Source organism: Mytilus californianus, unplaced genomic scaffold (genome assembly GCF_021869535.1).
Source record: "Mytilus californianus isolate M0D057914Y unplaced genomic scaffold, xbMytCali1.0.p SCAF_5, whole genome shotgun sequence".
NCBI lineage: Eukaryota > Metazoa > Mollusca > Bivalvia > Mytilida > Mytilidae > Mytilus > Mytilus californianus.
Window position 1 is genome coordinate 56,004,965 of NW_026262701.1, and position 25,835 is coordinate 56,030,799.

Consider the following 25,835-nt stretch of genomic DNA (forward strand, 5'->3'; position numbering starts at 1 on the left):
TAATTGGATAGAAATTTTTGAAATTTAAACTCGAGGTTTATAACCACAAAAGGAAGGTTGGGAGTGATTTTGGGGGTTATGGTCTTAACAGTTTAGGAATTAGTGGCGAACAAGGGGCCCAAATAAGCATTTTTCTTAGTTTCCAGACAATAACTTGCGGAACGGTGTATGGATCTCTCTGAAATTATACCACAAGTTTCCATACCACAAAGTGATGGTTAGGATTTGCTTTGAGGGGTTATGGCTCAAACTGTTTAAGAATTAGGGGCAAACAAGGGGATAAAACAAAGGTTTCCTGGTTAATTGACAATTACTTCAGACAATTTAAAAGCAGCGAAAGGGAGGTAATCCAAACACAATGTTTTGACCCAATGAACATTTTCACCCCATGTCAGATTTGCTCTAAATGCTTTGCTTTTTTGAGATATAAACCAATAAATTGCTTCGCCGAGCGCAGCTGGATGCGACAATACATACAATACGCAACAGCATAGTGCATTGCATTTGTTTTTGTGCATTGCACAAAAGCAAAAAAAAGGGGTATTTTTTTTGTGGGGGGAGGGGGAGGGGGTCAATTCGCAACAGCAAAGTATTGCACTAAAGCAAAAAGATTGAATATAAATTCAAATCATATAACCAATTCTAAGTCATATAACCAATTCTAAGTTCTTTGACTACAGTTATTCTGTGTCAGAAACCTATTATGTGTCAAATAATTAATTACAATCCAATTTCAGACCTGTATCAAGCGCGAATATTGTGTCCATTTTTGCCCCAACTGTTCAGGATTGGACCTCTGTGGTCGTATCCAGCTGCGCTCGGCGAAGCAATTTATTGGTTTATATCTCAAAAAACCAAAGCATTTAGAGCAAATCTGACATAGGGTAAAAATGTTCATTAGGTCAATATCTATCAGCCCTGAAATTTTCAGATGAATCTAACAACCCATTGTTGGGTTGCTGCCACTAAATTGGTACTTTTAAGGAAATTTTGCAGTTTTTGGTTATTATCTTGAATATTATTATAGATAAAGATAAACTGTAAAGAGCAAAAATGTTCAGCAATGTAAGATCTACAAATAAGTTTAATATGACAAAAAATGTCAATTGACCACTGAAGGAGTTATTGCCCTTTAAGGACAATTTTACACAAATTGTTTATCATTTTTTCTAACTAAAAAATCTTCTCCTCTGAAACTACTGAACCAAATTAAACCAAACTTCAGCTGAATGATTCATAGGTTATCTAGAATAAAGTTTATGTTTTATTTTCTGTTTCCTCAGAAAACATGGCCACCATGGCTAAGAATAGAACATAGGGTAAATTGCAGTTTTTGACTTATATCTCACATGTCTCAAAAACTAAAGCATTTAGAGCAAATCAGACAGGAAGTTAAAGTATTCATTAGGTCAAGGTCTACCTGCCCTGAAATTATCAGCCAAATCGGGTATCAGCAAAGTAAGATCTACAAAAAAGTTAATATGATCAAAATTGTCAATTGATCTCTTAAGGAGTTATTGTCCTTTAAAGACAATTTGTTCATCTAATCTAGTTTGCTTACTATAAAAAATCTTCTCCTTTGAAACTTCTGAATCAATTTCAGCCAAACATGGGCTGAATGAGTTTCAGAGTATCTTGTATAATTTTTGTATTTTATTTCCTTGTACGTCAAGAAACATAGCCACTATGGCTAAAATGGAACATAGGGATAAAATGCATTTTTTTGCTTTTGAAGAAAATATGACAGATACAAAGAACATTTAAATGGCATTTTTAAGCCACTCATTAATATATATTGAAAAGCAGAAATAATCATTGATGAAAGATTTAAGCAAAAAATTACAGGTGAGCGATTCAGGCTCTTGAGAGCCTCTTGTTTGTTTAACTATCGATTTTCTAATGTATTTTCTATTAGTTTTTTGCTTACACACTTCAGGTTTATTTTGTTTTTGCCCCAGTGCTCCTTTATCCTGCAATTTTTTTCCTTCAATATGGAACTCATTTAGGTGCCACCTCTATACCTTTGCTGAGAAATTAACTTAATAGCAGTTCTTGAAACTACTATATTTAGATAAACTGATCTTCTTGTACAAAGTCGTGTACTCATCAGAGCATGATTCAGTTTGCCTATTTTTGTTTATACTACTGTTAAACTGAACGTATAGTACTTGTATTCACCATAGAATTTGCTTCTATTTGTACATACATTTTGTACCACAAGAATTTATTGTAAGCACCATACAATTGCTTCTGTTTGTACATACCACAAGAATTTATTGTAATCACCATATAATTGCTTCTATTTGAACATACCACAAGAATTTATTGTAATCACCATATAATTGCTTCTGTTTGTACATACCTCAAGAATTTATTGTAATCACCATACAATTGCTTCTATTTGCTTCTATTTGTACATACCACAAGAATTTATTGTAATCATTATACAATTGCTTCTATGTGTACATACAACAAGATTTTATTGTTATCACCATACACCTGCTTCTGTTTGTACATACCACAAGAATTTATTGTAATCACCATAAAATGTTGCTTCTGTTTGTACATACCACAAGGATTTATTGTAATCACCATACAGTTGCTTCTGTTTGCACATACTACAGTTGAACTAAAAATACTTTTTGCCTCTTACTGTACATACCAAATTTGAACTGAACATACAGATTGCTTATGTGTTCGTTTGTTTTTCACTTCCGACAGTTGTAATCACCATACAAATCACTTCTTTTTTTGTTTTTTACTTTCCACAGTTGTAATTACCATACCGATGTTTTTTTTTGTTGGTTTTTACTTTCCACAGTTGCAATCACCATACAGATTGTTTCTAATTTTGTTTTTTTAATTCTACAATTGTAATTACCATACAAATCACTTCTCTTTTTCTTGTTTTTTACTTTCTACAGTTGTAATCACCATACAGATCGTTTCTATTTTTATTTTTTACTTCCACAGTTGTAATCACCATACAAATCACTTCTCTTTTTTGTCTTTTACTTTTAACAGTTGTAATCACCATACAGATCGTTTTCTATTTGTGTTTTTTTACTTCCGACAGTTGTAATCACCATACAAATCAGTTCTTTTTTTTGTTTTTTACTTTCCACAGTTGTAATCACCATACCGATGTTTTTTTTGTTGGTTTTTACTTTCCACAGTTGCAATCACCATACAGATTGTTTCTAATTTTGTTTTTTTAATTCTACAATTGTAATTACCATACAAATCACTTCTCTTTTTCTTGTTTTTTACTTTCTACAGTTGTAATCACAATACAGATCGTTTCTATTTTTATTTTTTACTTCCACAGTTGTAATCACCATACAAATCACTTCTCTTTTTTGTTCTTTACTTTCCACAGTTGTAATCACCATGCATACAGATCTTTTTTTGGTTTTTACTTTTAACAGTTGTAATCACCATACAGATCGTTTCTATTTGTGTTTTTTACTTCCCACAATTGTAATCACCATACCAATCACTTCTCTTTTTTGTTTTTTACTTTCCTCAGTTGTAAGCACCATACAGATCGTTTCTCTTTTTTTTTCTTTATTTTTTACTTTCCACAGTTGTAATCACCATACAGATCGTTTCTCTTTTTTTTTCTTCATTTTCCACTTTCCACAGTTGAAATCATCATACAGTAGCTGTTTGCTTGTATTTTTTTGTGTTTTTTTTTACTTCCCATAGTTGAAGTCACCAACCAGATCGCTTCTGTTTGTGCATACCACAGTTCATAACACCATATTGTTTGTATTCTCAATAGAACTTTTCCAAGATGGAGAGTGGTCTGTAGAGGCTTATGGCTTATTCTTAACCCGAAGACAAAGTTACAAACTAGGTACTTACCGAAGTTGACCAATTCGTATAGTTTGAGCTTGCCACTTTCGTACTTACCATAGTTATTCAACAAAGAGCAGACTATAAGTAATATGAACTTTTTCTGGAACAAATACATTTTTACATTTCGCTTTTTTAAATACCGTTATAACTACATCTCTATGTTATAACCATGTGAACAACAATCTCACGACAATATCCGAACATATGATTTACAAAATATTTAAGATTTTGATATACCACGTGTATCTAGGTGTACTTATTGATGTTTCAATTAGAAATATCTTGTCAACAAATCAATCATATATGTAAACTTTATATCAACAAATATCCTCTCAAAACAAAGTTTTACATGATTTTGTAATACGGGCTGTGTGAAACTTAAAAATTTGTATTATTTCAACGTACATATTTTGTACTGATTAAGGCGATTAAAACAGTATTGACACAATGAACTAAAAATACTTCCAAAATACAAGATTGATTGCCACTACACAGCACAAACTACAATTAACAACTTGTTACAGTTCAAAATGAAAAACGAGTTATATTTTTAAATGGAAATCAAAACTTGATTTATAATGCAATATAGTAAGGAATTACCGAAGCTAACAAATCTACAAAATTAGTGGGATAAATAAGTTAAATCTGTTTTTCAATGATTTAATAATAATAAAAAAAGGCCCATCAAATTTCGAAAGTTGAATATCAAAAAAGATGTGCGGGGAACGAAATGTGAATACAAACGAGATTTTAATTTCGAGGGGGGAGGAGAACAGATATTTGCTTTGTGGCGTCAAATCTTTCCGGGAAAAAACACCCATTTAAAGATCATGTATTCAATCTTCATGTTTATCAATAATGTATATAAATAGTTGGTTTAAATGTGAGGAATTTATGAAACACATCCTACAAATATCAAGTGAATAATCTTATAAAACAATACTTTATCAAGCTAGTCCTAACCCGGTTCAAGTCTTGTTTATTTCTATAAAGTTCCTTTACTGTGTTTTGTAAACAGCTTCTGGCAATACAATATGACATGTAAACAGCTCGATGTCCTGGTTTACGTAAGTTAAAGTCAGGTAGGTTCATGGCAATTCATTGGGAATTCCTCTGAAATGTTATCATTTTGTTTATTCAGGACTTTCTTTTTCAAATGGACCGAAAACATCATTGTAAGGATTAGCAAGTACATGTATATCCTCTTTAAAATCGGGTGGTATATTCAAAGTATTTTCATGTGCTAATTGCATCTTTTTAAAGAAAAATACAAAATTGTTTATCAATTTAGTAATAAATAGAAAGAGAAAATAGTAATAAAAAGGAACTGGTAGACACATATTCGTCCAACTTTTCATTGTATATGTACCAGTGTACAAATAAATAGAAAGGATACCGTTGTTTCTAGTTTATATAGTTGATCAATTTGTAAATATATCATGTATATTGGACTAATAAATTTCCAGGACTGTCATTACATCATATTGGATATATACCTGCATGATTTACAGTTTATAAATTACTTCTTTAAACTTATCCTCAAGTCATCATTAACTAATGCATATATTTAAACCTGACAAAAAACTTTTTTAATATTATTTAGTCTCTTAGATACTGTCGTTTGGAAGTGTAAGTAATGCAAAGCAAAGTGGACATAGATTTGTAATTAGGGTAATGATAATAACATAAACGGTTTGTAATTCCTTCACTAAGGCTAGTTTTAAGTGGGAGATTCATATACAACCGAATACACAAATGCTGTCAGCTGCATATAACTGATAAATCTATAATTTCTTTCATTTATTTTTTAATGAAAATTGAAATACATGAGAAGTGTGTTACGGTGGAAATAGTCAGCCTGTGAGGTATTCAACAGCATCTTCATTATTTCTAAGTATGAAAAAAAAGAAAATTTGGGGTATCCTTCAGACACAGTATCCAGACAACATTATTTTAGAAATTTGTGTATTAATAACATTTTTAACATGAAAATACTTTCTATCTTTTGGTAGTTTAGTATTAAGAACAATGATACCGCAAATAGTAGACCCTTTGAATATTGAGGAAAAACAGACAACTATTGTATAGCAATATAATTGAGAATGGAAACGGGAAATGTGTCAAAGAGACAACAACCCGACTAAAGAACAGAAAACAACACAAGGTCACAATGGATCTTCAACGCAGCGAGAAAATCCCGCCCCGGAGGCGTGCTTCAGCTCGCGTCTAAACAATAATCATTATGTACTAGTATACTAATTCAGCAGAACATAACCAAAAGCTAGCGTGCATTATATATCAAATTGCACAAATTGGGGCAAAAAAGCCTTAAATTAGTGACGGCATCAGGGACAGCAATATGTTTAAACCCATGTTCATGTTTGCTATGCAATATACTGCATAAATACACCTTATGTAAGAATCCTGGGTTTGGATTGGTTGATAGCCAGTGTATTTTTCACCAATTTACTGTTATCAAATGAATATTGTTCATTTTTTAACGCCGCCGGGGTATATGCAAAAAGGATATGCCTTTTTTACCCTCTCTGCCATGGTATTTTCCAAAAAAATACTCTATCCGACTTGACGCTTGTAACGTCACGATCATCAATGCGTTTTTGAACGTTAACATTCGGTGTAATTAAACAGATATAGCATGTTCTTGAGGGGTATTTGCGAAAAATACCAGTCTTGAGAATAAATTTCCCTCGCCTTACGGCTCGCGAAATTTAACATTCTCTCGACTGGTACTTTTCGCAAATACCCCTCCTTAACATGATATATCTGTTCAACAATCAAAAAAAAGTAACCAAAAAGACACCTAGGGAGAAAAACTTAGTCCCTAGTTTATAATAGCTTTCAGAAGCAAACAAAGATCTGATATCAATACAAAATACTTCAAATAAAGAAAAAAAAACCCAAAGATATGACATACGACTGCTACTGGCTAGGTTCCCAACTTCCACATCGGGCGTGTTTAACGACTATGTCTGACTATAAAGCCCAGGCACGGTAGGTAGCACTCGAGACACGCCAAGTGTACGTTTTTATTTTAACTGTGTATTTATAATTTTTGTTTTATTATATATTAAGTGTTTGTAATTGTCGAGTCTCTTTTTTATTCGTGATAACAGTCTTCTTAATTTGAATAGATGGAATATACTATATCTAAAAAATAAGCAGCAGTCAATTTTGGTACATGTGCTGCGTTTCTTTGGGTGGAAAGTATACGTGCATTACGTGTTTGTGACCTTTATACATCCGGGTTGATTTATTGATCTTAATTGTGAGAAGACATGAAATGCTTTGATAGGGATTTTTATATGATGACATAAACATTTCATGGTAAACTCACTAATATTATTTGTTTTATATATCTTCAAATCAATGCAGTAGCAAAATACTTTTATTTTGGAATTGCAGAGTAAACCAAAAGTACTTTCGAATTATGATAGACTTTCTAGATATAAACACCATGACATACATTTTTTAATGTTTGAGAATGGTTTGCATATTCAAAGGTATAATAAATAATTAAAGTATATCTACTACTGAGGTATATTATATACATTGTTCAGGTAAATAAAAAGAGACACTTTTCTCGATGGTTTATTGTGGTTTTATAATCTACAAAAATTCGAAATGAATATAATATTTATCAGTTTATCAACACATCCGTCCCTGATATATATGTACACACCGAAATAGGTTGTATCTCTAATTTTCAAAGTTGTTCTTGACATATAGTTATAATGGACATTTCTTCATGAATCTAAACTGTTTCAAGCTTGTTATTCATTACAAATTGTAAACTACTAATATATTATGTTTATGTCTATTTCACAGCCAAAGGTACTTCTTTATCTCTGAAAAATGCCTATATATACATGTTTACATTTAATTAAGTACCATGCAGTATGTTTTTTTAATTTTTTAGAGAAAAGCGCATATCCTCAACTTTTAGAATTGTCATGTAGCCTTCTGTCGTCAAATTGTGTGCAATTTGTTTAACTATTAGCTTACCTGCATGTTAGCGTTTGTCACCACTTGGCGTCCGTTGTCGTTCATCTATTGTCGTCCTTCGTCTGTCGTATTCATCCATCTAAGATTTTTAAAAATGCTCCTCCTCTTAAACGACTGAGCCAAATGTTACAAAATTTTATATCTGAATGTTCTTTATGGAATCTAGTTGGAAATAAAATGTAATCGGGGATTTGATCCATGACCAAACATGATTGAAGCTGCAAATAATTAAACATATTCGTAAAATGCAGTTGTTGTCTAATACATCAAAAACTAAATCAGTTATTTGAGAAAAACTGACAGGGTTCAAATGATCAAAAGGTCAAGGTCTATATCTTATTGAGTTTTCAGAAAAGTCGGACAACCAATTTTTTAACCCTTATTTGAGAACTTGCACTTGAAATATAATTTTTACCAATTTTTTGGCAGAAATTTTGATAGACAGAGAGAAACGGCAAATAGCAAAATGGTAAGCAAACAAGATCTACAAATAAGTCAACATGGCTGAAATCGCAATTGATTTCTTATAGGAGTTGTTGCCAATAAGAAGATTATTTTATACAACTTAGCAGAAACTATAATATAGAGAAACTGTAAATAACGACAATGTTAAAAAAAATAAGATCTACTAAGTCAACATAAATGAAGTCGTTAATTAATCCCTTACAAGAGTTACTGCCATCAAAGACGATTTTTACTATTTTTTGCAGACACCATAATAGATAGAGAAAAACTATGAATATAAAAAATGGTTAAAAAATAAATTCTATAAATAAGTCAAAATGACTGCAATTGTCAATTGACATCTTATAGGAATTATTGCCCTTGAAAGTTGGGTTTAACTAAAATATTTTTTTTGCATTTTTTTGCAGAACGGTTTTACCCATAATGAATAAAGAGGAATTGTAAAATAGCATAGATGTTAAACATAATAAGATCTACAAGTAACATGTGGAAGTCAATATGGCCAAAATTGTTAACTGACCCCTTATGGGAGCTACTTACCCTAAATAACCGTTTTACCTATTCAATAACGTTTTGGAAGAAACGCTTATAGGGAGCAACAGTACATGAATAAAATAAGATCTGAAAAAAAAAACCCAACTTCGTTGAAATTGCCAATTGACCCTTTTAAGGAGTAATTGGCCTTGCAAGTTTGGTGTTTTTTTTCCTGCAGAAACTATAACTATAGAAAGAAACAATAAGTAGAAAAAGTGTCAGCACAATAAGATCTACAAATACGTCAACACGGCTGAAACTGTCGACCGACTCCTAATTAGTGTTAATTCCATTGATTCCACTGAATGATGATTTTTAGTTTGGTTTTTTTGTGGAGGGTGGGGGACATTTAAAAAAAAGAAGGAGATTGAGGGAAATTTGAAGCAAAGGAAATCAGTGAAAAAAGATCTACAAGTTGGTAAACATGGCCAAATACCAGACTCCTGATATGAATGTTTGCCCATAAGGTAGTTCGGGAGTATAGAAGAAAAAAAATAACAGAATATACTTAAATATGTAGCATGGTTAATAAAAAAAAAACAAGAAAACTTGAGGTCACCGGCCATCCAAGAGTTTTTTCGACCTTTGAAAATGAGTGCTAAAAGGCTAATTTCTCAATGGATATATAGGGAATATGGACATAAAACCTCTTTGATCAAATTATATTCACAGCATAGAAAATGACATAAGTTGCTAATTTTTTCATACTGAAAAGCTCGATGTCTCTATTATATAAAATTGGAATAAAATATGGGGGTCACTGGCAATATAAGAAAGGTTATCAACTTTGTATGACTTGCTTGCCATCGAAACAGACTAAAAGTAACATTTTAAGAAAAAAAAGCAATTTTTATGAATGGAGAAGTTTGATATCAACATAATTCATAATTATCTTTCAAGTTTCCATGTCAATTTAATAAAAATTGGAAGGGTAATTGGGTACTATTCTCAGAAGCAAAAGTCGATTTTAGGGGTTTTTCATGGTAAAACACGGACTTAGCCATTACTCCATTACAAATGTCACCAACATGTCGCTTAACTTTCATTAGCATTAATTAAAACTTAAAAGGATTATTTCAAGTATCATTTGTACATATATACAAATAGCCTAAGAGTAAGGCTTTTCTTATTTACCAAACTGACTTTTGTGGTCTTTCATGGTGAAACAAGGACTTCACTATTTAGAGTACTCTCTCTCTCTATATATATATATATATCTCCTTTCTGAGATGCACCACCATGAGATACATGTATGGTGTAAATAAGACATTTAGAACACGGAACAAGCATAAACTAATGTGAGCATTTGCCTATCTAGTTCCTCAGTGAGGCTGTGATGGTTCTTACTACCACAAGGTGAACTACCTTCCAATTCTGTTTGTGTGGGAGGGGGGGACACTTTAATCCTTTTTGGTAGGGATAAACAACCGCAATATCCAGTACCATACCATTTTCATATATTTTGAATTAAAAAAAACATACCCTTTATTATATGTTTGCCTAGAAGTATAGCTTTCATGAATATGTTATTTCCTAGAGAGATACATATATTTGACATACAAGTATATCTGATCATGATGCATTCACACTGTGGTTTTATTCTTATCATTGAAAAAATGAAATTTGATTAGTTTCAGATACTAATAATATAATCAACAATGTAATCAAATATTTCTTCTAAACTTTTTGCCAAGTCCCTTATTATATATTGTCAAAACATATCTTATAAAGATTTCAGGAGTTTGCATGGTAAAGCATGACAAACCATTTTTGCATTTGTAATTTGTCATAATCAACATATCTCTTATACATGTTATATGTAGACTTCACTCATTTTTTAATTATTCATTTTAGTGTTTCCACCATTGATTACCATAATCTGTGGAGGGGGTCGCCAAACATTTCGTTTCTCTGTTGTGCACATTAACAAACCTAGCTTTGTCTTGCATGGATAGATGGTTAATGCATGTGGGTTTAAAAGTAGCTGCGGAACCGTAGTTCTTGGGTCATAAGAGCTACGGTTCCTCAGCTAGGTTGAAAATTACAAATATTGAAAAATAGTTATCATACCTCCAAAATGGAATGAGGGATTAAATAAAAGAATAGATTATTTTTAAACTTTGCACAGTTGATCCCTGCAGTATGTATATTGAAGACATATAGAATAAAAGTTTGAGGTTACCTGTTACCGGCCATTTAAGAATTTGTTTGAGCTCCAGAAAAAATCTTTTTCAACTTGTTTTGTAAAGATGTATAGGGACAATTACTCATTTTTCTCTACCAGTCATATTTTTAGTAAGAAATGAATGATTGACATTTCTCATGTATAGATATGAAGTACTAGAGTCTTTAAAAGTTTAAAATCCATTAACATAGAAACATGTGCATCAGTAATATCTCAGATGCTTAACTCTCTAAAAGAGTATACTAAAAGTATAGTTGTATTATGTGAATTTTTGTTTTACTTGTAAATATTTGCTGCCAAAATTGATTCAAAGATATATATATTTATACGTCTTCGTAACTACTTTTTCATATAGCTGGCTATTATCTAAAAAAAAACTTTAATAGATATGTATAAACTATAAACAATAAACAGTAAAATGATCATCAAAACATGATCTACAAAAATATCACAAAATAAGATTTACTAATAAGCAAACATAACTGATTGTATCTAAGGTAAAAATAGATATCAAAAGGGCATATTTTTACCGGGTGAGCGATTCAGGATCTTGTGAGCCTCTTATTTGAAGATTTTGTAGTAGGTCTTTAGAATTTCTTAGAATGTACATCTGATTGACACCGCTGGTAGAATATACAACAGCACAATATTTCTGAAGTTTATCTTTTTCTTCTATAGATTAAATTGCTTTTTTCATTGTTTTTTTCATTGTTTATTAGTTTAGTATTGTTGAAAATGTTTTTTTTTTGTTTTCATTGCTCGTTTTAACTTATTTTAATGTTTATTTTTTATATCTAAAGGGTTTCGTTACATTAATGATTTTATGCCCCCTCCTCTTTTATGTGCAGTAGAGTGACAGGTACGTAGATAGGTGATATCACGGATTTTTATAGAATTTTGCAAACTATTGGAGCCCGAAGAACTGCATTTGAATATCGAACTAACATATATGTATCAACTATTCTTTCAGAGTTTAATGAAATTGAATATTCCCTAGAAGGAAGCACAAATGTATAGAATAGACGTAAATTCTCTTCTCAAAAACTATCGTTAATAACTATATATATTATTGCCACTGAATTTTATTGATATAAAATTTGCAGATCATCGAATTAGTTTTTGCTGTTTGAATTATTCAAGAGTATTGAAAACTATTAGAAGTTTAAGGAAAAAATAGTATTACATTTACCGGGCTTTAGGTTGGCCTTTCGTGTATCCAAGGTAGATGAAGGGAAGTCAACTTACGAGCGCTGTGATTGAATGTAAGGGTATAATATATATTTTTTCATTGATCTATGAATAAGTACAGTGTGTATATTGACAATATAAATTTTGAAACCCATCGAAATATTTTCTTGAGAATTACTCGAAAATTTCATGAACTTGATGTAAAATGACGGTGGGCATGGATACCATAAACAAGCTCCTTTCGAAGATGGTCATGATACTATTTGACTTTAATTTCTTAAACAGAATACTAAAGTACTAATACCACACATAACTGTTTTGTCCAGGTTTTTCTATTATAAAAGGTGGTAAATTTAGAAAATGTTAGTATTGTCGCCTATGGAAAAATAAATACTACCGTTTTCCTCAGTTGATGTTTCTGTATGAAATCCGATAAGGACATCCACCATTGTTGGAGTCTAGAGCGACATGACTTCATATCAATCTTTGATATGATACAATATTATTTGGTATAGTTTTATTTGTAATTGTATTTTGTTGTATAAAATACAATTATTTAAGGTTATGTGCGTTTATTCATTTATGTTCAATTTGTTAATTCACTGATCGAGACTGGAAGGATTTAGGTCTTTAAAAAAACTTAGTATAACCCACCACATAGTCACGAGCTTGTAATTCCGTCAGAGGTTGTCCAAATGTAATATTTTTATTTGGAGAATTTGGTGGTGATGGCAAATCTTTGATATTTTGTTTGATTTGTTTATAAATGTTTGAATTTGTATAGACATCTGTTGAAGATCATTTGTTGACATCTAGCTGTCTTATGTTTATTTGTTTCTTTTGATTGCTGCCACATTGGCGTAATCCCGTTTCTCATTTCAGTCACCTTTATAGTTACAGATTTTTTTAAAGAAATATAATACAATAAGTTAATAAGCTTCGCAGTTAATTAATGATTTAATACTTCAAAATTTCATCGAATTAAAACCAAGAGATCTAGAAAAGGCAGTTGTTAGGCTCTTCTGAAGACTGAAAAGAAAAAGAAAACAAAATGAAAAGTATATTAAAAGTTGATATTTTAGGTTTTAGCTCGTTGATAAGTTCCACAAATGTACAACAAAACTTGATATCTTAGGTTTTAGCCAGTTGATAAACTCAACAAATGTACAAGAAAACTAGAAGAAGAAATAAGATAGCACAAAGCCAATAAATTATTTAATATTTAATTTATTGACACCATCAACTATTTTTTTTGTATAACATAGGCGAAAAACAACGTTGCATCGTGACATCATTTGTTCACCCCTCATTCTACGTAAGGTTGCTAGCACGAACTTCCATTCAGTACTGGTATTAAGGGAGCTACTATTTGATTTTTATGGGGGCTGGGGCTAGGATGAAATATGAAAAAAGACAGGACAGGAGTTTTGAGTAAAAAGAAAAAAGGCAGGATGAGCAACTTTACAAAAAAAGGCAGGATGACAGTTTCTGTAAAAAAAGTCAGGATAAACTAATAAAAAAGGCAGGACGGAATAGATTCAAAAATAAGAAGGCAGGACAGAGATTACAACTAAATAAAAATGCAAGACAAATTTTTGTTTATCCTAGCCCCAATACAAATAAAATGGAAACTCCCTAATGGTATATCTTTTGGCTAGTCTAACATCGTCTTTGAGTTAGATTTTTGGTTGAAAGTAAATTTTGAAATTATTGAACGTTTAAGATTAATATGTAATGCTTATGTTTCAGAAAGATATTCGTGTGCTTTGACAAGTGTGAATAGAACATGTACTTTGCAAAATATTTTCAGTATTTTGAGAAAACGAATTTATTTGATTGTGTAATTTCATTCAACTACAAGGAGTAGTATATGACATTTGGAACTTCTTTCTTAGTGCATGTGCGAACCTGTTTCATTTTCTTTTCCCATATTTTGCATAATCAGGTTTAGGCTTAGGCTTAGGATTAGGCTTAGGCTTAGGCTTAAAACGAGAACCGCTAATTCTTCCTCCTCCACCACCACCGCCGCCTTTCTCCTCACTATCACTATCACAATTATTACCACACCATGTAGCGCCTGCAGATGTCATTTGTAGTATGGCAGTCAAAAGGAGAAAAAGAAAGATCAATTTCTTCATTTTGAGACCTGTTAATATAAATAAAAATGTAACACTTTGGATAAATATAGATAACATAAGATAATTTACTCATAAAATATCTAACTCTAACTGCTGTTGTAACTACAATAGTTCATCTGTGGACTAACCGTCATCTTAAAAGATTTTTTGACTTTGATTGTTGTTATTTGTTCAACTGTTCAAATACCTTACTAGTCAACACTCTATAGCCATTTACCATGTTAACATTTTATAAAAGAAGTACAATAGCTTAAGTTTCACTAAATTACACCATGGTTATAAAATTTAAAGGTCGTTCTACAGATGAAACCAAACATTTGCATTTTCTAAGTTATCTTACAAACATGTAAACCGAAACGTTTATTGTCTGGCTATTAATATTTAGATGGAAAATGATGTTTCAAAAATGTCAATCTCTGCTATATAAAGATAACATAAAAGCTACAGAAAAATTGATACACACATATAATATTGACTTCTTTACATACATCATTTTGCCAAGTGGAACTGATGCCCGGACTTTTTCCCAAAAACAATCCTTTACAACACCCTGTCACGGGACTTTCGATATGAAAATATTGTCCGTGTTATTGTAACGGTTTCTGTCGAGATTAAGAAAATAAATAGATTGTTGCATGTATAGTTACAATGGCATTAATTAAGTCTTTCCACTTTTCCGAGGAAAGACCTATTGCTTTTTTTCTAATTATTATTAGGTCTTTCCACTTTTCCGTGTAAAGACCTATTACTTTTGTTCTGATTATTAGGTCTTTCCACTTTTCTGTGGAAAGACCTATTGGTTTTGTTCTAATTATTAGGTCTTTCCACTTTTCCGTGGAAAGACCTATTGCTTTTGTTCTGATTATTTTTTTTTCCGCAACATTTCGTTCTTGCGGTGTATAGTGGTTTCGAAAGATGTCGCTTAGATTTTTTACATATGATATCGAACAATTATTGCGCTTTTGAGACTGACCCTGTTTAACTGAACATTTTTTTTGTAAGAGTAAAAAGTAACCTATCAGATGATACCGGATATGATTTTTTTAAACCGATAGTGGCAAGTTATCTCCCGTATTTCCAGTAAAAGTATAAAGAAACCATACTTTTTTGGAATCTGTGTGACAAAAGCTATCACATGAGACCGGAAGTGATATTTTATAAACCGGAAGTAGAAAATTATCTCCCTCGTTTCAGACAAAATCATATAGAATCCATATATTTTTGAATCAGTATGAAGAAATCTGTAAGTAGATACCAATAGTTACTTTGCGTAAACCACAGATAGCTTCTTATAAATTATTTAGATATTTAATGTGGAAAGACCTTCAATTGTTCTCTGAATAATTGGTTTTTAACTAATGTTTATGTTCGTAAATAATCATTTGAAATTGCCTCATTGTCCTAATTTCTAATTACACAGTCGATTTTGTTAGTATCCTTTCCCGAACTTTTCTGGTTAAGCATCGTAAATAATGATTTTTCTTACCTTTAAATCTGGTTCTAGGGAACAATTTGATAAAATGATAATTGCATCTAAGCTTTTATAAGGTTCATCTAAGTCATTAATCAAAGCAGGTAAATTTATATTTTTCACAGTGTTAAGAAACAAATGAGTTAACCTTGTTACATTAAATATGCGTGCATAGTTCAACGTCGTGTCGAGGAAAAGAACAACTATATCATGTATGTGTCACAAAAGAGAAAGTGTTTTACCTTTTTATGTCCTTGGAACGTATTTATGGATATTATGCCATTTGTTTTTTTTTAATTACATTTTGTTATTTTCTAAACCTAAGGACGTTTATTTTCTTATTTATTTTTGAAACAAATGAGATAACCTTGTTACACTAAAATATGCATGCATGGTTCAACGTGGTGTTCGGGAAAAGCACAATGCACAAAAGTACTAAACTGTTAGGTAACTACATGTATATTTACAAAAGAAAACGTGTTTTACCTTTTATGTCCTTGGGATGACTTAAATGATATTATGCAGTGCTTTTTTCTGACTTTTATTCGGTTATTTTCTAAACTTTCTTTACGATTTTGTCTCATAAACATCAAATGTGCCATCTTTTTACATGTTCTTAATAAAAGAAAAAATATATTTTGGTAATAACACAACTTATGTTATCACCCTGGTTTTAGGTGAGGTTCGTGTTGCTCAGTTTTAGTTTTCTATGTTGTGTTTTGTAAACTGTTTGCTTTTTGTTTTTTTTCTGTTTTTTTTTTGCCATGGCTTTGTCAGTTTATTTTCGACTTATGAGTTTAATTGTCCCTTTGGTATATTTCGCCTCTCTTTTATGCTATTCTGTACTGGTCTCAAGGTTGATGAATTTTATTCAAACTTAGATATTTATATATTAGAATGTAGAGATTTTTTTTTCTTCCACATCAAAGAATGAAGGTTTCAGTGGCTCTAAGCTTTGCACGCTTTTGGCTTAAATGCTTTTTGTTCACCTAGTTGTGATGATCTAATAGGCAAGAGTACTTATGCTTTTTCTCATCTTATATTGTAATAAAAAAAAAACTCTGAATGTGTTTTCTTTTTTGTGCCTTTATCAATCCACTGATAGAAAAAAAATTTGATTACTCTTAAAATTAATACTTTTGATTTTTTGTCTTCCTCTTCTTGCAAACTTGTCTCAAAATTCTTATTTCCTACTTCAATAAAAATTGTGTACTACCACTGAACTATTTAGAGATTTAATATTCTCATTGTGAACTTCTCATTTTATGTAGAAACATTTCAGTAGTGCCTATAAATAGCCCATTTAATTTGGTATCCATGGACTTGTGTTTTCTATCATGAAACAGGGTTACCACTCACAAGGAAACTATCTAATCAAAGCTTCTTATTGGTAAAGTTGAAGTCATTTATGTAAAGTTTATGGCGTCACCAATCGTTATACACTACAACAGGCACTTCAGTCAAAACCATAAGTAGAAGAAACAAAACAACAGCGTGACTCACAGAAAATATACCAACAGACAACTAGTTCTTGTATCACAAATTGCACTCATCATGTTGATCAAGTATCAAGTCAGTGTTAAATCGCATTTAGTAAGACAAATAATTTGCCATAACGAACGAAAATATCGTTAAGCAAAAAGAAAACAACATTTAAAGCCTTAATTGAGTCTGTGCATGTCCATGAATAAGAATAATACTTTTCTTAATAACTAAAGAAAAGTCGTGTATTAATACAACAACGGTATTCAAGAACTGATTTTTCAAAATACCGTGTCAATTAGTTTACCAAGTTAATTCTTTAAACAGATTATAGTTATATTGGAGTGTTGTGTATTAGGTGGGAAAATCTGAGTCAACTAAATGACCGATAGAATGAAGACGTCATCACAATTGGTTACACAAAAAAAAAAATAACACCTGTGTTTGACGGTCTTTGCTGCATATTGTATAACAAGGTTTTAAAAGTAGCAAGTGCACAAGTCAGAATGACAGATAATGTAATGTAGGAAACCATTACAAACGAAGGGACACAGTGATTTTGACTTGACGTTTGAAGAAGTTTTGGTTTAAAAACTCTATTTAGTTCTTTTCATAAATAAGCCAACACAAACATTTTTAAATTTAGATTTTTTTTTTACGTATTAGGGACGACATCAAAAGATCAATGTCGGATAAAAAACTTAAATCAAATAGTTTGGGGGTGGGGGTTAAAATTGCTGCAAGTTTTGTTTATCCAAAATCGATTTTACATATAACCATATTGGTCAATCAACTTTTCTCAAATTAAGTTGAGAAGGGGGTGGGGGGACAACGAAAAAACTATGTGAATTAAGTTTTTATCCTACATTGAACTTTTGATGTCGTCCCTAAGATGTCGATATAATACTTATTTACGTCAAACCATTTTGTGTGGTCAAACACCGTTGTTTGCTGCCTTATTAGATCTTTAAAACATGTTAATTGTTTAGTCTATTAGTTTATATCTTATGGTAGGTACAAAGAGTTTCTGATTTTCAGTCTCTACATAGTTATGTTAAGGTTAAAAAATGCATTCTTACTATATTAAATAGATTATCTAAGATCTGATATTATTTTTGAAAAAGGAGCAATACTGTAATGAAAATAGGCAACTTACCAACAAAGTTTTTGAAATATAGTAAATGCATGTGATAAAAGTATTAATGTTCATAGTAATTAAACTTTTTTCTATCAGTGGATTGATATAGGCACAAAAAAGAAAACATATTCAGAATTGTTTTTATTGAATTATATAAGTTAAAAAGACAAGTATTTCTGCCGATTAAATCATCACAACTAGGTGATCAAAATTCATTCAAGCCAAAAGCATGCAAAGCTTGAAACCACTGAAACCTTCATCCTTTAATGTGGAAGAAAACACTTCTCTACATTCTAATATATAAATATCTAAGTTTGAATAAAATTGAGAAACCTTGAGAACAATACAGAATAGCATAAAAGAGAGGCGAAAGTTAACAAAGGGACAATAAAACTCACAAGTCGAAAATAATTTAGAAAAAAGTCGTTGGACAATGCATGCATACTTAGTGTAACAAGGTTAACTCATTTGTTTCTTAACACTTTGAAACATATAAATTTACCTGCTTTGATTAATGACTCAGATGAATCTTATAAAATCATAGGTGCAATTATTATTATATCAATTTGTTCCCTAGAACCAGATTTTAAGGCACGAAAAATCATCATACACGATGTTAAACCAGAAAATTCCGGAAAAGATACTAATAAAATCGACTATGTAATTAGAAATCAGGACAGTGAAGCAATTTCAAAAGAATATTTACGAACACATACATTAATTAATGCCATTGTAACCATACATGCAACCAAACTCCCCGGCAGTTCCAGCTCCTATCCGCATACTCTACACTAATCACTGCCTTCGAGTTTTTTCTTAACCCGATCTTCAAGCTGTGTGACCCAGATTGACTTTTCGTTGCTACTGAAGCAAATATGGCTGAACATTGATGAATGAGGATATTTTTTACCAACTTTACCAGTTTATATGTACAAAAACAATTATTGTTATTAAAAAGCACCCAATCCAAATAATATCACAAAATGAAATGTTTTTGAATTTTCTGTATATCCCAATTCTGGCTTAAACTCAATCGACTTTACAAAAAATTTCGTCACTGGAGAAACATAATATCATATTAGTTTGACGTCTGCGCGTATGTGCAATTGAAAGAATAATTATTGCATTAGGGACGACATCAAACGATCAATGTAGGATAAAAAAACTTAAATCAAATAGTTTGGGGTGGGTGGAAAGGGGGGGGGGGGGGGGGGGGGGGGTTAAAATTGCTGCAAGTTTTGTTTATCCAAAAACGATTTTACATATACCCATATTGGTCAATCAATTTTTGCTCAAATTAAGTTAAGAGGAGGGGGGGGGGGGGGGGACAAAGAAAAAACTATGTGAATTAAGTTTTTTTATCCTACATTGAACTTTTGATGTCGTCCCTTAGCTGTTGATAACAATTATTCCGTTTATTGTACTGACACCCCAAATCATCAGCAAATAAAACTCGTTTGCAGACCACTCACAGTCTTCACGATTGACCCCAGGCTCGACGTCAAAAGGGGTTCTTCAACGTACGAATAATATGAGATATATGTATAGATAAAAATGTTGTTTTCCCGAGAAGCGGCTCCATATGGAATTAAAAAATATTTCATAACAGACAAAACTGCACTCCAGGGATAAATTTTGGATTTCATTTTAAAGGGAGGGGGTCAAAATAGTTTTAAATTGACACAAGGCTACAAGCAGGTTATTTTATCCAACTTGAGTAAGGGTTTCCAATATCATTAAGACTCAAAACACACTTCAGGTATAATTTCATGGATTAAACATACAAAAAACTCATTATTATAACTTGAAAAATAAATATCAAGGATTTGTATAGTAACTTACTATACAAATCCTTGTAAACATATTGTATAATTCATTGTGAAAACAAATACAACACACGTACTAAACATGAGTCTCTCTATATAATATAGCAGTGATCGCCATGGAGAAGAAACTTGGAACTTACACATAATTTCAAAAGTACTCGGGGACAGGACAATTACTTTCACGTTTATCTGCATGTATACTATGATTTTACTATTATAATATATAAAGTCTCTCTATATAATATAGCAGTGATCGCCGTGGAGAAGAAACTTGGAATTGATAGGTAATAGCAAATACACTTTATTTATAATATACATATGTTCATAGTATACAGAAACGCGAACTGAATAATGGAATTTAACAGAAAAAAAACGGACATTGGAAAAAAGGGTGAGGGCTTAAAAAAATTGTCCTGTCTCCAAGTACCTATGACTTTTGATACCTTTTCTGAAATTCTCCAGACATAAAATATTTTACAAAAAATCATCCTACAACAGTTTAGTACATACTTTCAACTTAGCTATAAATGCCCGCGATTTCGCGGGTGTGTTCTAGTGTATATAGATACAAATGAATATCTTTTTTATCCTTAAAAATCTTTTTCCTAAAATTTAAAGTTTCTACTCAAATTATTAATTTAGATTATTCATTAAAGTTTTCTTGTTTACCTCATTTGAGTCAAATTTTAAAGTAACTTAAAAACTTCCATTTTTTTTTAAAACAGATGAGTAATGATAGAATTTTGCTTTTAATAAGTATATTGGACTCCATTCTTGTATGTTTTGACTGTTATATTTAAATTTGGTGAAAGTGTTCAGTTTAAACAATATCCATCTGAAAAGATTTTAACATATAAGTGTCACGGTTTAAAATATAAATTGCCTTTCGCATTTTAATCAAGGGACATTTTTGTACTTCAAAATTAGTTAAGTGAAAGGAAATATCCTAAGGCTAAGATTATTGTTAATCATGTTCATTGCTAGAACAACATATTTACAAATTATATGTCAGTCATGTCAATAAATTGTTCTTGTCTTTATTTTTCAGATTTTTTTAAGTATGCATGTGAAAAAATAAATTGATGAACTAAATACAAATAAAGATTACATTATACAATATAATGATTAAAAAAAGTATGAATGAATGTAAAATATCTTTTTTCAAAACATTAAAATGTTTATAAAGTATATAAAAAAGTACCAAGTGCATACTAAATGAAGGAAAAAATTAGAGTTTACAATTGCATGATGTGTAAAAACATCAGAAAAATTCAAAAATGTTTAAAATGTCCCAGCAAATATCTAAATGTAATTGAAAGTAAGTGAAATGTAATTCATAATTACATGGCAAAAAGGCAATGTAATTAATTACTTTCAATCACATGTAATTGAAATTATGCTCAATTACACATTACATTGAAGTACTTTCAAATTTGTAATCAATTACAGCTAATTACATTTACATTTTTTAATTACCCCAGGTCTGGTAGCTATAAAGGTGACTGAAATGAGAAATGGGATTACGCCAATGAGACAGCAATCAAAAGAAACAAATACACATAAGACAGCTAGAGGTCAATATATGATATTCAACGGATGTCTATACAAATTCAAACATTTATAAATAAATCAAACAAAATATCAATGATTTGCCATCAATACCAAATTCTCCAAATAAAAATATTACATTTGGACAACCATTGACGGAATTACAAGCTCATGAATATGTGTTGGGTTATAACTAAGTTTTATTTTAAGATCTAAACCCCTCCTGTCTCAGTCAGTGAATCAACAAATTTAATATAAATAAATAAACGCACATAATCCTTAAATAATGGTATATTATTATGATAGATTGATTGATTTGTTGGTTGGTTGGTTGACTGATTAAACACATTGGACCGGGCCTCTAGGAGCAAGCGAAAAACATACCGACATAGGGAGATCCCTCATCCCCTATTAAACACATGGAACCGACACCTGCATGATTGATTGATTGATTGATTGGTTGGTTAGTTGGTTGATTGATTGATTGAGTAAAAGTTTTATGGCATTCTCTCTGTGCGAGGCATTGGACTTAACGTCCATTTTCTGACCGAATGTGCCTGCGTAGTTATCTATCCAACGTGCACACAGCTAAATGGTTGGATGTCCTATTAAAAATGTATCTTAGCATCCTCCTTTAATTAATTTTCCCTATTTTTATACGCGTCTACGGACTTCACGTTTTATTTGTTTGTTGTGTGTGCATTTTGTTTGAATTTGTTTGAAAACTGTGTAACATTTTGTCTGGGAAGTTTCACTTTCTTTATTTGGATGAGGAATGTTTTTATTCTAAATTTTAGTCACGTGATGCTCGAATATATATTCTGGAGTAAGGGGAGACCGCTAAATAAACCACATGTGTATTGATAAAAGTAACACGATAACTAGTATTGATTTTATTTTTTACAGGTAATTGGTGTCTGATCATGCATGCATTTTTGTACACATATTTACGTGAGCACAGATTTGTATTTAAATGCATGTTTAGAAATTTGATTGTAGGTTTTCACAAATATTTACGAACTTGGGAGCGATTTCTTTTTTCATTGATTTTAATTTCTCAATCCAGGTCAGGTGGACCGCACATGTATTTATAGTGCTAACAGGAATATAATTTCTTGATTCATTTTACAGGTAAACTATTGTCTAATCGCTGATCACGAGTTTCCATACATTGCATGCACACAAAAAATAATGCTGTTGTTATAGTACTTGAACAAAACTTTTATCGATATTTCAGAAAATACATGAATTGGAGCAGATTTTTGCAGGGGATGGATTTCTATTTCAGAAGTTAGTGCATTTTCACAGTAAAATGTACGGGACTGAAGGCGATTTTCATTTCATAGAAAAGAGGGGTTATCAGTGGTGGACCTTGGTTGATTGATTAGGATAACATGCATGTATACATCATGATAGTTGCAAAGTTTGAAGCTATAATTAGATAATTTTTTTTTCATTTTAGCATTTCTGTGCCATTGAACACTTGAACCCCCAAGAAAATGACGCGTACCATTTCGACAAAAATTTTCCAGTTATAAGTTGTTAACATTTTGGTTACATTTTTTGTCGATATCTATAGCTCGTTCTGACATTGTCTGAGTAAAAGTGACATGAAGTAAATGTCAAAATTTAGAACATGACCTTGACTTTTGACCTTTGACCTTGACCTCATTTTCTATGTTAGGAGTAAAAGATCTCAATTAAAAAGAGTCTCGGTTTATACCGCCTACGGTTTATGAATTACAAAAACATAACGACAAATTTTATTGGTAAATGTAGACAAATCCTAGAAGATGTCACTGGATCGCTTCGATCAAGATCAGCCAAAAATTCCTGAGAATGTAATGAACAAATAGGGAAAAAAAATTGTCGTTATCTTTCTTGGTTACGGAGAGGATACACTAACAAGAAAACAGTGTTTGGGGAGACAATGCTAAAAATAAAAAGTCTTCGACTAAACAGACTCAATTTTAAAAGCGCAATAACTGTTCGATAGCATATGCAAAAATATATAAGCGACATCTTGCGAAACCGGGAGCATGTCATAAACACTGTACGAACAATAAACAAAAGAAAAAAGGACACACTTAAAGGCATATATATTACTCCACAATTTCCAGACGATATGCGTTAAAACAGAAAAAGGCTGATACAAAAACAAAAGGAGTATGATATAGATGTAGACACAAAAAAATAAAAGGAAACAGTCTATTATTCAGTAAAAGTGGAACTAAATATATGGAAAAAGTGTCAACACCAAAAGCAAATTAAATGTTTGATGCTACTAGTTTGGTCTATTTGAACAAACTAGTACCAATAAAGTTAACGACAATTGTCACACTTATTGTGTCACAGCTGCTATCACCACAACATATCCAGAAGTTCGTGAAGCTGTCCGACAAATAATGCAGGGCCCAGTATCAGCATGCACATACAACACATTGGTTTATAGATTTACGGACAAAGACGGACATACACACGATGGGTACGATGACGGCAGAGACTACGGAATTGGATCAAGAATACTTGACTATCTAGAAGAAATAGATGCATCCGTAATTGCTATTATCTCCTCACGTACACCGCCACCAGTTACAGCAAAGATAGGTTCAAGAAATACACAATATTATCTTGGAGGGAGTAATGTCGGTTCTCCGCAAAAAGTAGAAAACAGAATTTTATACCAATAAACTGTTGTCTGAACTTATTTTGTTAGCAAAGTTAGGTAATACACATGTAGTAAAGCATGCTGAATGCCATTTTTTCATGTTTATAATTTGTAAGACATTGTATATTTAATTTCGTGTATTCTCTTATCAACATGTTCAAAGTCTATTAACTATTTTCAAAGTATCTAGAGTTTAAATTTTATTTATTAATTTCACTACTATCTATCAAGTGTTAGCGAATTTATAAATCCCCAAACTTCAAATGAAAATTATTTCGGTCATTTGTAGATAAAACTACAGTACAACCTGTGACATTCTCTTAATTATGTCCACCCTCTTGTATGGTCAACATCAAATGGTGACCATTTATTGGGGTATTAAATCTTGAGATGTTGGACTTTTATTGGGTTCATAAAACAATAGGTTGGTGTTTAATCTTATTATGTTATCTGTTGAAATCAATCAGGGTTGAAATTTTCAGCTTGTATGTTTCCTTAAAAATTTACCTGTACAGGTAACTCGTGTTTCTTTTAAAAATGACATTTTAACCTATTGTTGAAATTGTAAAATAAAATGTTTTAGTCTTTGTTAATTTTTATTATTTGTCGATTTTTCTGTCTTTCAATTTTGTCTTTTTCTTTTTTTTTAATGTTTTGATTTTGTTTATTTTGATTTGTTTTATTTTGTATTTTTGATTTGTTTTTATTAATTTTTGCATGTTTCTTTTTTTGTTTTTTTTTTAATTTCTTCTTGGTAAGAATCTTGTTGATGTTGCAGCGGTTGAGAAATATGTGTACACTTATGTGGATATAAATAATTTCATTTTTTCAGTATATGCATGTTTATTTTTAAGTACATGTATAAATAGGATGTTGTCATTTTTTATTTTAGTATTCTATAGTTTTATTGGTGTGTTATCAGATAATAAAATTCTAATTACATTTATTACACTTGCCATCAAAGTTTTTCTAAGCATATCATGGATAATAAATGTAACATTTAAAATTATTTTCAGAAGCAACAGCAATGTCTGAAACAGTTTCATAAAAAAAGAAAATGATGTTTGAAATAATTGAATGATTATTCAACGTTGTCATAATTAGTTGTCACATTTACAATACAATAATTTTCATTCAAGTTAAAGTGTTTTAACACAAAGATGCAATTGTCAAATCAAAATTAAACTAAAACATGATCTTCTTTAGTTGTTTAACTGGACGTCTGAGGGCTTGGTTAATATTTGTCACTACCATGAGTTTCCAAGCTTGTTGTTGCTTTACCTCAGGGTAGAAGTGGCAGACATACTG

General features: G+C 31.2%; 2 long non-coding RNA genes across 2 annotated transcripts; one reads left to right on the top strand and one right to left on the bottom strand.

The window, feature by feature from the left end:
• The first annotated feature begins 7,119 nt into the window (after window positions 1-7,119).
• LOC127702924 (uncharacterized) lies at window positions 7,120-25,473 on the top strand. The gene is made up of 2 exons (XR_007982571.1): window positions 7,120-7,206; window positions 23,322-25,473. It is a non-coding gene; the product is annotated as an uncharacterized LOC127702924 (long non-coding RNA).
• LOC127702920 (uncharacterized) lies at window positions 13,195-15,947 on the bottom strand. Its single transcript, XR_007982568.1, has 3 exons — window positions 15,881-15,947; window positions 14,165-14,402; window positions 13,195-13,285 (listed from the first exon to the last, which is right to left on the bottom strand). It is a non-coding gene; the product is annotated as an uncharacterized LOC127702920 (long non-coding RNA).
• Window positions 25,474-25,835: the final 362 nt, after the last annotated feature.